Source organism: Narcine bancroftii, chromosome 1, assembly GCF_036971445.1.
Source record: "Narcine bancroftii isolate sNarBan1 chromosome 1, sNarBan1.hap1, whole genome shotgun sequence".
NCBI classification, from domain to species: Eukaryota; Metazoa; Chordata; class Chondrichthyes; order Torpediniformes; family Narcinidae; genus Narcine; species Narcine bancroftii.
Window position 1 is genome coordinate 492875883 of NC_091469.1, and position 14691 is coordinate 492890573.

Genomic DNA, 14691 nt, shown 5'->3' on the forward strand with positions numbered 1-14691 from the left:
TTATTCATTTCCATGTACCATTGCTGTATTCTCAGGCTCTCTTCCATTTTCCAATTTGACATTATACATTTTTTTGCTATCCCTAAGGCTATCATAATGAATCTTTTTTTTGCACTTTATCCAATTTGAGGCCTAATTCTTTAGTACTTACGTTACTTAAAAGAAATATCTCTGGTTTTTTTGGTATGTTATTTTTTGTAATTTTATTTGGTATCTGATTTAATTCTTCCCAAAATGTATTTACTTGCAGCGAAAACATCTACCTGATAATGTTGAATCCCATTTTTTAAATTTTAGAGGAGTGATATATACCCTGTGTAACCCATTATACTGTATCATGCGTAACTTGTGTTTATTGTATTCTTCATAGTTCCAGATCACAACTTTTCCCATGTTTCATTTTTTATCTTTATGTTTAAATCCTTTTCCCACCTGCTTAGGTTTATAGTTTATTTCACTTATCTTGCAACTTAATGTACATGTTAGTTATAAATCTTTTGATTATCTTGTGTCTGTAATCACATATTCAAAGCTGCTTCCTTCTGGCAATCTCAGTCTGTTTCCCAATTTATCCTTTAAATAAGCTTTCAGTTGATGATATGCAAACATTGTACCGTGAGTTATTCCATATTTGTACTTCAACTGTTCAAATGTTAATAAATTATTTCCCAAAAAACAATTTTCTATTCTTTTGATTCCTTTTCTCTCCCATTCTCTAAAGAAAAGGTTATCTATTGTAAAAGGGATTAGCGGATTTTGCGTCAATAGTAATTTTGGTGTTTGGTATTTCGTTTTTTTTCCTTTCTAAGTGGATCTTCTTCCATATATTGAGTAAATGATGCAGTACTGGTGAATTTTTATATTGTACCAGCTTTTCATCCCACTTATAAAGTATATGTTCCAGTACCTTCTCCCCTATTTTATCTAGTTCGATCTTAGTCCAGTCTGGTTTTTCCCTTGTCTGGTAAAAATCTGATAAATACCTTAATTGTGCTGCTCTATAATAATTTTTAAAGTTAGGTAACTGCAAACCACCTTGGTCGTACCTCTCTGTTAATTTATCTAACGCTATCCTCGGTATCCCCCCTTTCCACAAGAATTTCCTTATTATTCTCTTTAGTTCATTAAAGAATTTCTCTGTTAAGGGAATTGGTAATGATTGATATAAGTATAGTATCTTTGGGAAGACATTCATTTTAATGTAGTTCACCCTCCCTATCAACGTTAGCAGTAATTCTTTCCAATGTTCTAAGTCTTCCTGCAATTTCTTTATTAGTGGCTGATAATTTTATTTGTACAGGTGGCTTGTTATTTTCTAACCTAATACCTAGGTATCGGATTGCTTGTGTTTGCCATTTAAATGGTGATTCTTTTTAAAATTCTGTATAATCCACGTTACTCATTGGCGTCGCTTCACTTTTATTTGCGTTGACCTTGTATTTCTCCATACTCCTTCAATTTCTTATATAATTCTTTTATTGATATTTCTGGTTCTGTTAAGTATACTATGATGTCATCTGCAAATAAACTGATTTTATACTCCTCCTTTATTTTTATCCCTTTTATTTTCTGTTCTTATCAGTTCTGCCAATGGCTCTATTGCTAAAGCGAACAGTGAGGGGGGATAATGGACATCCCTGTCTAGTTGACGTACTTAATTTAAATTGGTTCGATACATATCCATTTACTGTTACCTTCGCCAATGGTCCATTATATAATGCTTTAATCCAATTAATATATTTTTCTGGTAGATTGAACCTCTGTAATACTTTGAATAAATAATTCCATTCTACTCTGTCGAAGGCTTTTTCTGCGTCTAAAGCAACAGCCACTGTTGGTACTTTTTTCCTTGAACTACATGAATTAGATTAATAAATTTACAGACATTATCTGTTGTTTGATCATGTTTTACTATTTTTGGTACACAATTGGCCAATCTGTTTGCTAATAATTGTGCTATTATCTTATAATCTGAATTGAGTAGAGATATTGGTCTATATGATGCTGGTGTTAGTGGATCCTTCCCCGTCTTTGGTATTACTGTAATTATTGCTGCCTTACATGAATCTGGCAAGCTTTGTGTTTCTTCTACCTGGTTCATTACTTCCAGGAGGGGAGGAATTAATAACTCTTTACATGTTTTATAGAATTCTATTGGGAGTCCATCCTCTCCAGGCGTTTTATTGTTCGGCAGCTTTTTTAATATATCCTGTACTTCCTCTATTTCAAATGGTTTTATCAGTTTGTTTTGTTCCACTTTTTGCCATTTCGGCAGTTCAATTTTAGCTAAAAACTCTTCTACTTTATCATCTTTCCCCTCGTTCTCAGTTTGGTGTAATTCTTCATAAAATTCCTTAAAGTTCTCATTAATCTCTATTGGATTATATGTAATTTGTTTGTCCTTTTTCCTTGTTGCCAATACAGTTCTTTTAACTTGTTCTGTTTTAAGTTGCCAAGCTAATATTTTGTGTTTTTTCTCCTAATTTGTGATACTTTTGCTTTATGTTCTTCTCCACCTTTGTAATGTTTCGTATTTTATTTTTTTGTCTGCCAATGTTCTCCTTTTCATTATATCATCCCTTTTTACTAGTTCCTTTTCTGTACTTACTCTCTCCCTTTCCAACTGCTCTATTTCTCGATTGTAGTCCTTTTTCATCTTAGTTACAAAACTAATCTGCCCTCTAATGAAGGCTTTCATTGCGTCCCATAATATAAATTTGTCTTTCACTGATTCCATGTTTATTTCAAAATATGTTTTAATTTGGTGTTCAATAAACTCTCTGAATTCCTGCCTTTTAAGTAGCATGGAGTTTAACCTCCATCTATATGTTCTTGGTGGGATGTCCTCCAGTTCTATTGCTAAAAACGGGTGAATGATCAGATAATAGTCTAGCTTTATATTCAGTTTTCCTAACTCTCCCTTGAATATGAGCCGACAACAAAAACATATCAATCCTTGAGTATGTTTTATTCCTTCTCTCTTGGGTGTTGCCTCCTCCATATATCCGTAAGTTTCATTTCCTGCCTTTCGATCTGACTGGCACGTAAAGATCCTGTATCTCAACATCTCTTCTTTAAATACTCTCCAAATCTCTTCTACATCCTTTCCAGAAAAAAGATCAGCCTATATAATTTTCTGCAAATCCCTTCTCATTTCCTCAAACCTGGCCTTCCCCCACTCAAAGACCTTCAACCTCAGACCTGACCTATCTCTTTCCATGTTTAAGTTGAAGCTAATGGACCCATGATCACTGGATCCAAAGTTCTCACCAACACACACTTCCGTCACCTGCCCTATTCTGTTCCCTAACAATAGATCTAACACTGCCTCCCCTCAAGAAGGCACCTCAACATACTGCTGTAAAAAGCAATCCTGCACACATTGTACAAAGACTAAGCCATCCTGCCCTCTCACTGATTGTGTTTCCCAATCAATGTTAGGAAAATTGAAACCCCAACTATCACAACCCTGTTTCTACGACACATCTCAGTTATTTCCCTGCACATTTGCTCTTCCAGTTCCCTATCCTCTTTTGGTGGCCTATAATATACCCCCATATTTGTAGCCTCACCTTTCTTATTTTTTAGTTCAACCCACAGAGCCTCACGCGATGAGTCCTCCAGTCTATCTTGCCTCAGCACCGCTGTAATATCTTCCCTGACAAACGACGCCACACCTCCTCCTCGTACCCCACCAATTCTGTCATGTCTAAAGCAGCAAAATCCTGGAATATTCAGCTGCCAGTCACAACCTTCCTCCAACCATGTCTCACTAATCGATATCACATCATAAGGCCACGTGTCAATCCACACCATTAGTTCATCCACCTTGCTTACCACACTCCTTGCATTGAAATAAATGCATCTCAGAGATCTTCCACATTTAACTTTCGACCTCTCACCCTCTCTACAATTGTTACAATGGCCACTATTTATTACCTGTTGCTGTTCCACCTCCAGATTGTGTGAAAAGCCTTTTTTCTTTGCCTAAAGACTCTGTTCTTGTTTCCTCCCTGACATGAACCCTTCTCCCCAACCTTACTAGTTTAAAGCCCTAGCAAACGCCCCTGCCAGGAGACTGGTACCTCTAGGATTTAGATATAACCATTCCTTACAGTATAGGTCCCATCTCCGGTTTTCTTTATCCTGTCCACAAAAACCTCCGTCCGTCCGCCTCACCAGCGAGACCCCTATAACTATCGCCCTATTCTTCCTATTACTTCCTTTCTTGCTACAGAGGCTGACCCTACACCTCTGTCTACCTTAGCCAGACTCTCCCCTTCCTCAGTACTCAAGGAGGAGAACCGGTTTCTGAGGATTTCAGGCTCAGATGCTCTCTGGGGAGCCCAACCTTTCTCTTTATTCTTCCTAAGAGTAACCCACTGCCCCTCCTCCCGTGAGCCAGGAGTGACCACCTGACTATAACTCCGATGAGATGGGATTTGCAAGGAGTGGTTTGGGCTGATTTGTTGTTTGGGAAGGAGGAAGAGGAGAATTGGAGATCATTTAAAGGTGAGATTTTAAGGGTGCAGAATCTTTATATTCCTGATAGGATAAAAAGCAGAGCCAAACGTTCGAGTAAGCCATGGAGATTAGAAAGTTGGTTTGAAATAAAAGGGAGGCCTACATGAAATATAAGAAACAGGGTATAAACGAGATGTTTGGAAAACACATGGATTGTAAACAAAAGCTTAAGAAAGAAATTAGGAAAATGAAAAGAAGGTACGAGGTGGCTCTAGCGAACAGGGTGAAAGTAAATCCGAAGGGTCTTTACAAATATGTAAATAGCAAAAGGAGAGTGAAGGATAACTTCGGACCCTTAGAGAATCAGAGCGGATGACTGTGTGCGGAGCCAATTGAGATGGAGAGATATTGAACGAGTTTTTCTTGTCGGTATTCACTAGGGAAAAGGATACGGAATCATGTAGGATAAAAGAAGCAAAAGGGGTGATCACGGAAAATATCAGGATTAGGAAAGCGGGGGGTGTTGGAACTTTTGAGACACATAAAGGTGAATACGTCTCGGGTCCTGACGGGATTTTCCCCAGGACTTTGAGGGAAGTCAGGGAGAAAATAGCGGAGGCTCTGGCAGTGATTTTTCAAAAGTCACTTGAGGGGGGCATGGTGCCGTGAGAGTGGCGTGTTGCAAACATGGTTCCTGTTTGAAAAGGGCTCCAGGAGTAGGCCCAGCAATTACCGGCCAGAAAGTTTGACGTCAGTGGTGGTAAACTAATGGAAAGTATTTTTAGAGATAATATGTATAAGTATCTAGACTCACAGGGACTGATCAGGAACACTCAACATGGGCTTGTGTGGGGCAGGTCATGTTTGACAAATCTTGTTGAATTTTTTGAGGAGGTGACTAAGAAGGTTGATAAGGGTAGAGCAATAGATGTCTATATGGATTTCAGTAAGGCCTTCGATAAGGTTCCACATGGATGGTTAGTGAGGAAAGTTCAGGCGCTGGGTATTAATGTTGAAATAGTCAGATGGGTTCAACGGTGGCTAGAAGGTAGATGCCAGAGAGTCATGGTGGACAACTGTCTGTCAGGATGGAGGCCGGTGACAAGCAGTGTGCAGAGGGATCTGGATGAATTGGGAGATTGATATGATGGCCTTTATAAATCAAAGTATAGAATATAGGAGTTGGGAAGTGATGTTGAGACTATTCGAGGAATTTGTGAGGCCAAGGTTGGAATACTGTGTGCAGGTCTGGTCCCCAAATTAGAGGAAGGATATCAATAAGGTGGAGAGGGTGCAGCGAACATTTACTAAAATGTTGCCTGGATTGCAGGATCTAGAATAAGGAGAAAGATTACGTAGACTGCGTCTTTATTCACTGGAGCGTCAAAGATTGAGGGGGGATTTGATAGAGGTGTTTAAAATAATGAGGGGGATGGAGAGAGCAGATGTGAATAGGCTCTTCCCCTTGAGAGGAGGAGAGATTGGAATGAGGGGTCATAAGTTAAGGGTTGGGGCAAAAGTTTACAAGTAACATGAGTGGGGCCTTCTTCACTCAGAGAGTGGTGGCTGAGTGGAATGACCTTCCGGAAGAGGTAGTTGCAGCAGGGACAATTTTGTCATTAAAGAGAAGGTTGAATGAGTGCATGGATGTGAGGGGATTGGAGGGTTATGGGCAGGGAGCGGGTTGGTGGGACTAGGAGATCACTTAAATCGGTACAGACTAGAGAGGCCGAGATGGCCTGTTTCCGTACTATAATTTTTATATGGTTAAAGGAATTTAAAATTATGAGGGGGATGGATAGAGTCAATGTGGATAGGCTTATTCCATTGAGAGTGGGGGAGATTCAAACAAGAGGGCATGGATTGAGATTAGAGGGGGAAAGGTTTAGGGGAAACATGAGGGGAATTTCTTCACTCAGAGGGTGGTGGGGTATGGAATAAACTTCCGGTAGATGCAAGATGGATGTTAATATTCAAGGAAAGGTTGGATCGGTATATGGATGGGAGAGGTATGGAGGGTTATGGGCTAAATGTAGGTCAGTGGGACTGGGTGGGAGAAGATGTTCGCCATGTACTAGAAGGGCCAAACTGGCCTGTTCCTGTATTGTGGATGGTTATATGGTTAAGTGGAAGGCTAAGGGTGTGAGGTAGGGATGAATTAGATTGTTGTGTAGGCTTGCACAGGTTGGCACAACCTCGTGGGTTCTACAACACTACTGCATTGTGCTGGAATGTTCGATTTAAGTGAACACATGCTGATCTAACAGTGCATGCTTTATGATCCCATTGGGCTCCTCAACCAATGGTTCTCGAAAACGTCTTGACACTGACCTGCCCACCAGTGAGAAATCTATCTCCAATCATACTTTCTGACAAGTGTGACAGGTTGAAACTTGATTCAGTGAGCTTAAACCAAACCAACAGTTCATGAGTCAGCTGAAACTGTTGTCAGGCAGAGGAGTGGAAGGACAGCATTTCCAGCTGGATTTCAGCTGCATTCTTTGGAGATTACATGCACACAGAGACCCTCCACTTCCTGAGGTAAAAAACAGCGTGAGCAACCCAGGTTCACATCTGTCTGTCAGGAGTGTGTACGTTGTCTCGGTGACCTGCGAGGGTTTTCCCCAGGTGATCTGGTTTCCCGCCTGAAGTGCCAGTTGATGAAGTAGACAAAGACGATGTGGTCAAACAATAATCATGGCTTTATTTAGCAGAAACTCATGGTACAATAATGAAAGACAATAGGTGCATATACAGTTATACCCAAGGGGAGTGTCCTTAATGCAAAGTCAATGCAAGGCTCGCCAGAAGGGAGACAGGCAATTTGTCAGAGATTCACCACACAGGGCCACCCTCCAGAAACGTACAGGGTTGCATGTTAATTGCACAACTTGTGATAATCTGTCCAAGTCTGTTTATTTCTGGCTGCTTGATCCCACCTGCTTGGAATTTGTCCTGCCTTTCCTTTGTGAAGCAAGGGGCACCCTTGACACATCAGCCTTTGCTCTGGAGGATAGACTGACTGGCACCTCTTCAACTTCGTCGAGCCCAATGTTGCCTTTATTGCTGGGACCTGCTTCCCAATGCGATGCTTATTGTGCAGGGGAAATCGGGGAACCTCATGGGCTGCTGGAGACTAGTCGTGGGAACCGGGTATCGGAGCCAGGATTCAAGAGAGTGCTGTGTGCAAGAAGAGCTCCCGATGGGCCTCGGGCGCTGGAGGCTTCCTGATCGCCCTGGAGGTTTGAATCTGGATCTCGGGTGGCTGACGGATTGACAAGGGGTCTGTGCAGCTGCGGAAGCACCGGAGGGGAATGCACGGACATTCGGTGACTCTCTTCTGCTTCTCTTTCTCACGTACTGTCAGGGGCGCTGGGCAACACTCATGACGATCCTGTCTGCCTTACTGGAGTGTGGAAGGATGAGAGGGGATCTCATTGAAACATTGTGAATTCTGAAAGGACTGGACAGAGTAGATGTGACTAGAATGTTTCCCTTGGTGGGTGAATCCAGGACAAGGGGGCACAGTCTTAGAATGAGAAGGTACCCATTTAAAACAGAGATTAGGAGAAATGTCTTTAGCCAGAGGGTCGTGGATTTGTGGAATTCTTTGCCACATCCAACCGTGGAGACCTGATCATTGGGGGAGATTGACAGGTATCTAATTAGTCAGGGCATCAAGGGATATGGGGAAAAGGCCGGAACTTGGAACTAGATATATTTTGCAGAGCAGACTCAATGGGCCGAATGGCCTGTTTCTGTTCCTTTATCTTGTGATCTTACGGCAGGCAGAAGGCAATTTCATGTAATGTTTTTAATTTTGACATACAATGCGGTAACAGGCCCTTCCAGCCCACGAGCCTGTGTCTCCCAATTACACCCAATTAACCTACAACCCCCGGTACGTTTTGAAAGGTGGGAAGAAACCAGAGCCCCCGGGAAAAGCCACGCAGACACGGGGAGAATGTGCAAACTTCTTACGGACAGCATGGGTGATGCACCACGAATGACTCCAAAAGACTGAAGTTGAGCAAAGCTGATTGGCTTTCATTTGCAATAGAATGTCCCGAACTGAGGAGGAGGCTGAGGGACAGTCACCTTTATTCTAGCGCCTGTGGGTGGGGCCACAGGTACAGTCGGCCAATGGGTGTGTCCAGACAGATATATACCACAGCAGGATTCGAACCCCATCCCGCCCTGTTCTGTGCTATTACATGCCATTAAAGGAATTTTGATCTTGAAATCTGCTTCCAAACCTCTGGCTGAGAAGTTCACAGGAATAAAAGGGTTGCAGAGAGTTTCTGACACCAATGGTCTGACAGATTAACAAAGTCCTGCCCTTCCATGCCAGCTCCTCTCCTATTCCTGCCCTCCACGTCCTGTAGAAGTGTTCACCCAGAGAACATTCTGGGCCTTTGCTGCCATCTTGATGCAAAACTAAAAACACAATGTTGGAGAAACTCAGCCAGTCAGACAGTGACCTTTATACAGCAAGTCAAGATATATCACCGACGTTTTGGGCTTTGCGTTCATCTGTCACATAATCTCGGGCCTGAAGCACTTGCCCATGCCATAAAGCAGCCAGCAGATCAGATTGCCCGCATCGTCACGTCGTTAGCTCGCTGTATGCATCACCCCGCAAACATTTAGGCCCAAACCTGGAGAACACCTCAGATTTTTGGGGTGGGTTTGTCTTCTGCTGCTCTACCTTTGCAGGTTATATGGCATTTAACATTTCTCCATAATTTCATGCCCTTTTACTTCAGTGCAATTCATTGGCCTATTGCTTCTGAGAGGCACGGATACTGTAGCGGTTAACGAATTTCAGATTTGTTATGGCATCGCTTTCAACCTTGAGATTCTTCTTACTGCGGGCCAAGCAGAATTACCACTAATTGGTAGTGCAAAACATAAACTGTACACAGTGTAAAGAAATAAAGAGCTGTGAACAGATAACGAATGTAAACAAACTGACTGTGCAATACAAAGAGAATTTTAAAAAATCAATAAAGTGCACAAATATGAATAAAAGCACAAAATACTGGAGAAGGGGTCAAACAGTGTCCATTGTGATAAAGTACACAACCGACGTTATGTGCCTGAGCCCTTCATCAAGGCTTGAGAGAATGTCGGCTGGCGTCCGAACCGAATGAAAGGATGGGGGGCAGGATAAAGGCAAGAGGTGAAGAAGGGAGGAAGGGGACAGCAGCAGTCAGGGGGAGGAGGGATGGCTGGGTGGGTGGAGGGGGGAGAATGGGAAAAACTGGAAAGAGGGAAGGTAAAGAAGAGGCCAGCTGGTTAGCAGAAAGTAGAGAAGTCGAGGTTCATGTCATCCGGCTGGAGAGGGCCCAGACGGAAAAACGAGGTGTTGTTCCTCCAATCAGCGGGTGGTCAGGGTGGGACAGTGCACAAGGCCATGGACAGCCATGTGAGTCTGGGAGTATGATTCAGAATTGAAACAGAGCAGGGGATTCCAATTTACTCTTACCCTTCGAAACGTACCGGGGGGAGGAGGGGGGGTGTAATTCAGTAGCACAGGCTCATGGGCCGAAATGGCCTGTTACCGTGTTGTGTGTCTGTATGTCTATATTCAAAAATTTTCTTTCCCAACAAGCTCTCAAACATGATTAAAATTAATAACAAAAGAACGAGGGGAGATTTGATCGAGGTATTTAAAATTATGAGGGGGACAGACAGAGTAAATGTAGGTCGGCTTTTCCCACTGAGGGTGGGTGAGATCCAAACCAGAGGACATGCTTAAGGGGGAAAGGGGAAAAGTTTAGGGGGGACTTCTTCACACAGAGAATGGTGGGGGTGTGGAACGAGCTTCCAGCTGAAGTGGTGAATACAGGCTCAATTTTAACACAAGAAGAATTTGGAGAGGTCCATGGATGGGAGGGGTATGGAGGGCTGTGGACTGGGTGCAGGTCAGTGGGACTAGGCAAAAACAAAATGGTTCAGCACAGACTAGAGGGGCTGAAGCGGCCTGTTTCTGTGCTGTAATGTTCTCTGGTTCTATGATGTGGAGGGCATTGACTTACCATTGGGATTCATCTGTGGAATTAAAGCCCCAGGTCAGGACAGTAAAACATGAATATGCCCAGCTCTCTAACAACTGTGGTGCCAATCTGTGTAGGACCTCCCAAACTCTACTGATCTTTGAACCTAGCAATCAAGGCTTGAACCAGTTCCCGGATTACCCTTCACATTCTAATCCTTACGACTCAAGGCTCCCTCCTGATAGAACATTATAGCAGAGAAACAGGTCTCTTCAGCCCCTCTAGTCTGTGCCAAGCCATTTTCCTGCTTAGACCCACTGATCTGCACCAGTCCATACCTCGCCCATCTACAGGTATATTAAGAGCAAATGGATAGTAAAGGACAAAATTGGTCCCCTTGAAGATCAGATTGGTCGGCTTCTTAGGGAGACAAGATATGGGGATCTTAAATGTTTTTTCATCCATTTTCACTCAGGAAATGGGCTCAGAGTCATGGGAAGTAAGGAAAAGAAGCAGTGAGGTCATGGAACCTGTACAGATTAAAGAAGAGGAAGTGCTTGCTGTCTGAAAGCAAATAAGGGTCGATAAATCCCCAAGGCCTGAGGGAGGCTGGTGCAGAAATTGCAGGGGCTCTGGCTGAAATTCAAAATGTCCTTTAAAATGTGTGGTGCCGGAGGATTGGAGGGGAGCTCATGTTGTTCTGTTGTTTAAAAAGGCTCCAAAAGTAACCCTGGAAATTATGTTGGTGAGCCTGATGTAGGTAAATTATTGAAGGTGTTCTCTGAGATCAGACAGACAATTATTTGGATAGTCAGGGACTAATAAATGGATAATCAACATGGTCTTGTGAGTTGTAGGTTGTATTTAACAAATCTTATAGATTTTTTCGAGGAAGTTACCAGGAAAGTTGACGAAAGAAAAGCTGTTGTCTACTTGGTCTTTAGTAAGGCTTTTGAGAAGGTCCCACATGGGATGTTAGTCAGGAAGGTTCAGGCGTTCTGTATTCAGGACGTAGTGAACTGGATTCGATAATGGCTTAACAGAAGAAGCCAGAGAGTGGTAGTGGATGATGTTTCTCAGACTGGAAGCCTGTGACTAGTGGTGGGCCTCAGGGATCAGTGCTGGGGCCATTGTTATTTGTCATCAATAATCTGGATGTTAATATGGTAAATTGGATCAGCAAATTTGCAGATGACACTAAGATTGGAGGTGTGGTGGACAATGAGGAAGATTTTCAAATTTTGTAGAGGGATCTGGACCAGCTGAAAAAATAGGCTGAAAAATGGCAGATGGAATTTAATGCAGACAAGAGTGAGGTGTTGCCTTTTGGAAGGATAAACCAAGAAACGATGTACATGGTAAATGTTCGGACACTGACGAGTGGGGTAGAACAAAGGGATCTGGGAATACAGATACATAATTCCCTGAAAGTGGGGTCACAGGTGGACAGGGTTGTAAAGAGAGCTTTTGGCATCTTGGCCTTCATAAATCAAAGTATTGAGTCCAGGAGTTGGGATGTTATGGTAAAGTTGTATAGACATTGGTTAGACCATATATAGAATATGCGTGCAGTTTTGGTCACTGAATTACAGGAAAGATATCAATAAGATTGAAAGAGTGCAGAGAAGATTTACTAGGATGTTGCACAGACTTCAGGGAATGAGTTACAGGGAAAGGTTAAACAGGTTAGGATTTCTTCATTCCCTGGAGCGTAGAAGAATGAGGGGAAACTTTGAGAAGTATAGACAGAGTGGAAGCAAGAAGGCTCTTTCCACTTGATAAATACAAGAGGACATGGCTTTAGGGTGAAAAGGTGAAAGGCTTAGGGGGAACATGAGAGGGATCTTCTTCACTCAGGGAGTGGTGGGGGTGTGGAGCGAGCTGCCAGCTGATATGGTGAATTTGGGCTTGATCTTGTTTTTTATGAATAAATTGGATAGATGCATGGATGGGAGAGGTTTGGATGGTTATGAAATAGGAGCAGGTCATTGGGACTATAGGAATAATGGTTGGCACAGACTAGAAAGGCCAAATGGCCTGTTTTCTGTGCTGTAGCATTCTATGGTTATAGTTTCGGTCTTTATTCCCTGGACTGTAGAACGAGGGGAGATTTGATGGAGGTAGTTAAAATTATGAGGGGGACAGAGTAAATGTAGGTCGGCTTTTCCCACTGAGGGTGGGTGAGTTACAAACCAGAGGACATGGGTTAAGGGTGAAAGGGGAAAAACTTAGGGGAAACATGAGGGGGATTTTTTTCAGAGTGGTGGGGGTGTGGAACGAGCTGCCAGCTGAAGTGGTGAATGTGGGCTCAATTTTAACATTTAAGAAGAATTTGGACAGGTACATGGATGGGAGGGGTAATGAGGGTTATGGATTGGGTGCAGGTCAGTGGGACTAGGCAAAAAATGGCTCAGCACAGACTAGAGGGGCTGAAGGGGCCTGTTTCTGTGCTTTTATGTTCTATGGTTACGTCTCAATAAGATGCCCCCACTATTCTCCTAAATTCCAATGAGTACAGGCCAAGAGCTGTTAAATGATCCTTATACGATATCCCTTCATTCCCGGAATCATCCTAGTGAACCTCCTCTGAACGCTCTCCAACATCAGTGATTCCTTTCTTAAATGAGCCACCCAAATTTTACTGCATATTATCACCAAAAGGAACAGAAGCAGACCATTTGGCCCATTGAGTCTGCTCCATAAATGCATCCTGAGCTAAACCATTCTTACATCTAGTTCCAAGTTCTGCCCTTTTCCCCATACCCCTTGATACCCTGACTAATTAGATACCTATCAATCTTCCCCTTAAATTCCCCCAATGATCAGGTCTCCACAGCTGCACGTGGCAACGAATTATCCAAATCCACGACCCTTTGTCTAAAGAAATGTCTCTTTAACTCTGTTTTAAATGGGTACCATCTCATTCTAACACTGTTTATTTCCTCTTCCAAATGTCCAACATTTCTCAACATTGGATCTCATCGGCCATTCCTTTCCCCTCTCTCCTAAACTGTCCAAGTCTCTCTGCAACCTTTCGGTTTCTTCAACACTTCCTACTCCACCACCCATCTTGGTGTCGTCTGCAAACTTCACCACAAAACCAGTCAATTCATAATTTAAATCATCAATATACATTGTATAAAGAAGTGGCCCCAACACCGACCCCTGTGGACACGAGTAAATGGCTACCAACCAGAACAGGATCCCTTTATTCCCACCCTTTGCTTCCTGCCTATCAGCCAATGCTCCACCCAATCTAATATCTTTCCTGGAATTCCATGGACTCTCATCTTATTAAAAGGAGCCTCTTATGCGGCACCTTGTTGAAGGACTTTTAAAAATCCATATACACAACATCCACAGACTCTCCCTTGTCCATCCTACTTGAGATTTTCTCAAAAATTTTAATAGGTTGGTCAGGCAGGATGTTCCCTTCATGACCCATGCTGGTTTGGACCTTTCATGTCATGCACCTCGAGGTATTTCATACCCTCATCCTTGAGGATTGACTCCAATAACTTTCCAACTACTGATGTCAGACTAATAGGCCTAAAATTTCCTTTTTTCTGCTTCCCTCCTTTCATAAACAGCGGAACTACATTTGCAACCTTCCAATCCTCCAGAACCATACCAGAGTCTACTGATTTCTGAAAAATCATTTCCAATGCCTCCACAATCTCCAAGGCCACCTCCTTCTGAACCCATGGGTGCACCTCATCCAGTCTGGGAGACTTATCTACCTTCAGTCAGTCCATTCAGCTTACTAAACATTATCTCTCTAGTTTTAAAGCCATACAGCATTTTTTTGAATGGATCCAGGAGCTTCAGGAGTTAAGAACGAGGCCAAAATCTTCCAGTCACAGCCATCTTATTTCATTGTCGTCAAGGTACAGGTCAGGTAGGGTCCATCTGTACCAGCAAGCCCAGAAAGAAACCCTCATTTCTCCTCTCCCATCTGTATCCACCTCCATCCTCTTACCGTTCAACCTGTGCTGCTGCCCACTACCCCTCCCTGCTTTTTATTCGGACAACTGCCTGTTTTGCTACATTCTTGACGTAAGGCCCAAGTCTGAATCATCGACTGCCTTTCACTTACTGAGGCTGCTGTGGGTCCTGCTGGGTTTCTCCAGCACCAATGTGCATTGCACCTTGTATTCCTTCCTGGAACTCTCTAACCAGATGCCATCAACTATCTGATTTGTGATCCCGATGCAAAAGTCCAGGCACA

At 42.9% G+C, this 14691-nt stretch overlaps 1 protein-coding gene across 2 annotated transcripts in view; it reads left to right on the plus strand.

The window, feature by feature from the left end:
* LOC138752005 (fucolectin-like) overlaps positions 1–14691 on the plus strand; it is a 258819-nt gene that overhangs the window by 157132 nt on the left and 86996 nt on the right. The gene's annotated exons all lie outside the window — the stretch shown is intronic.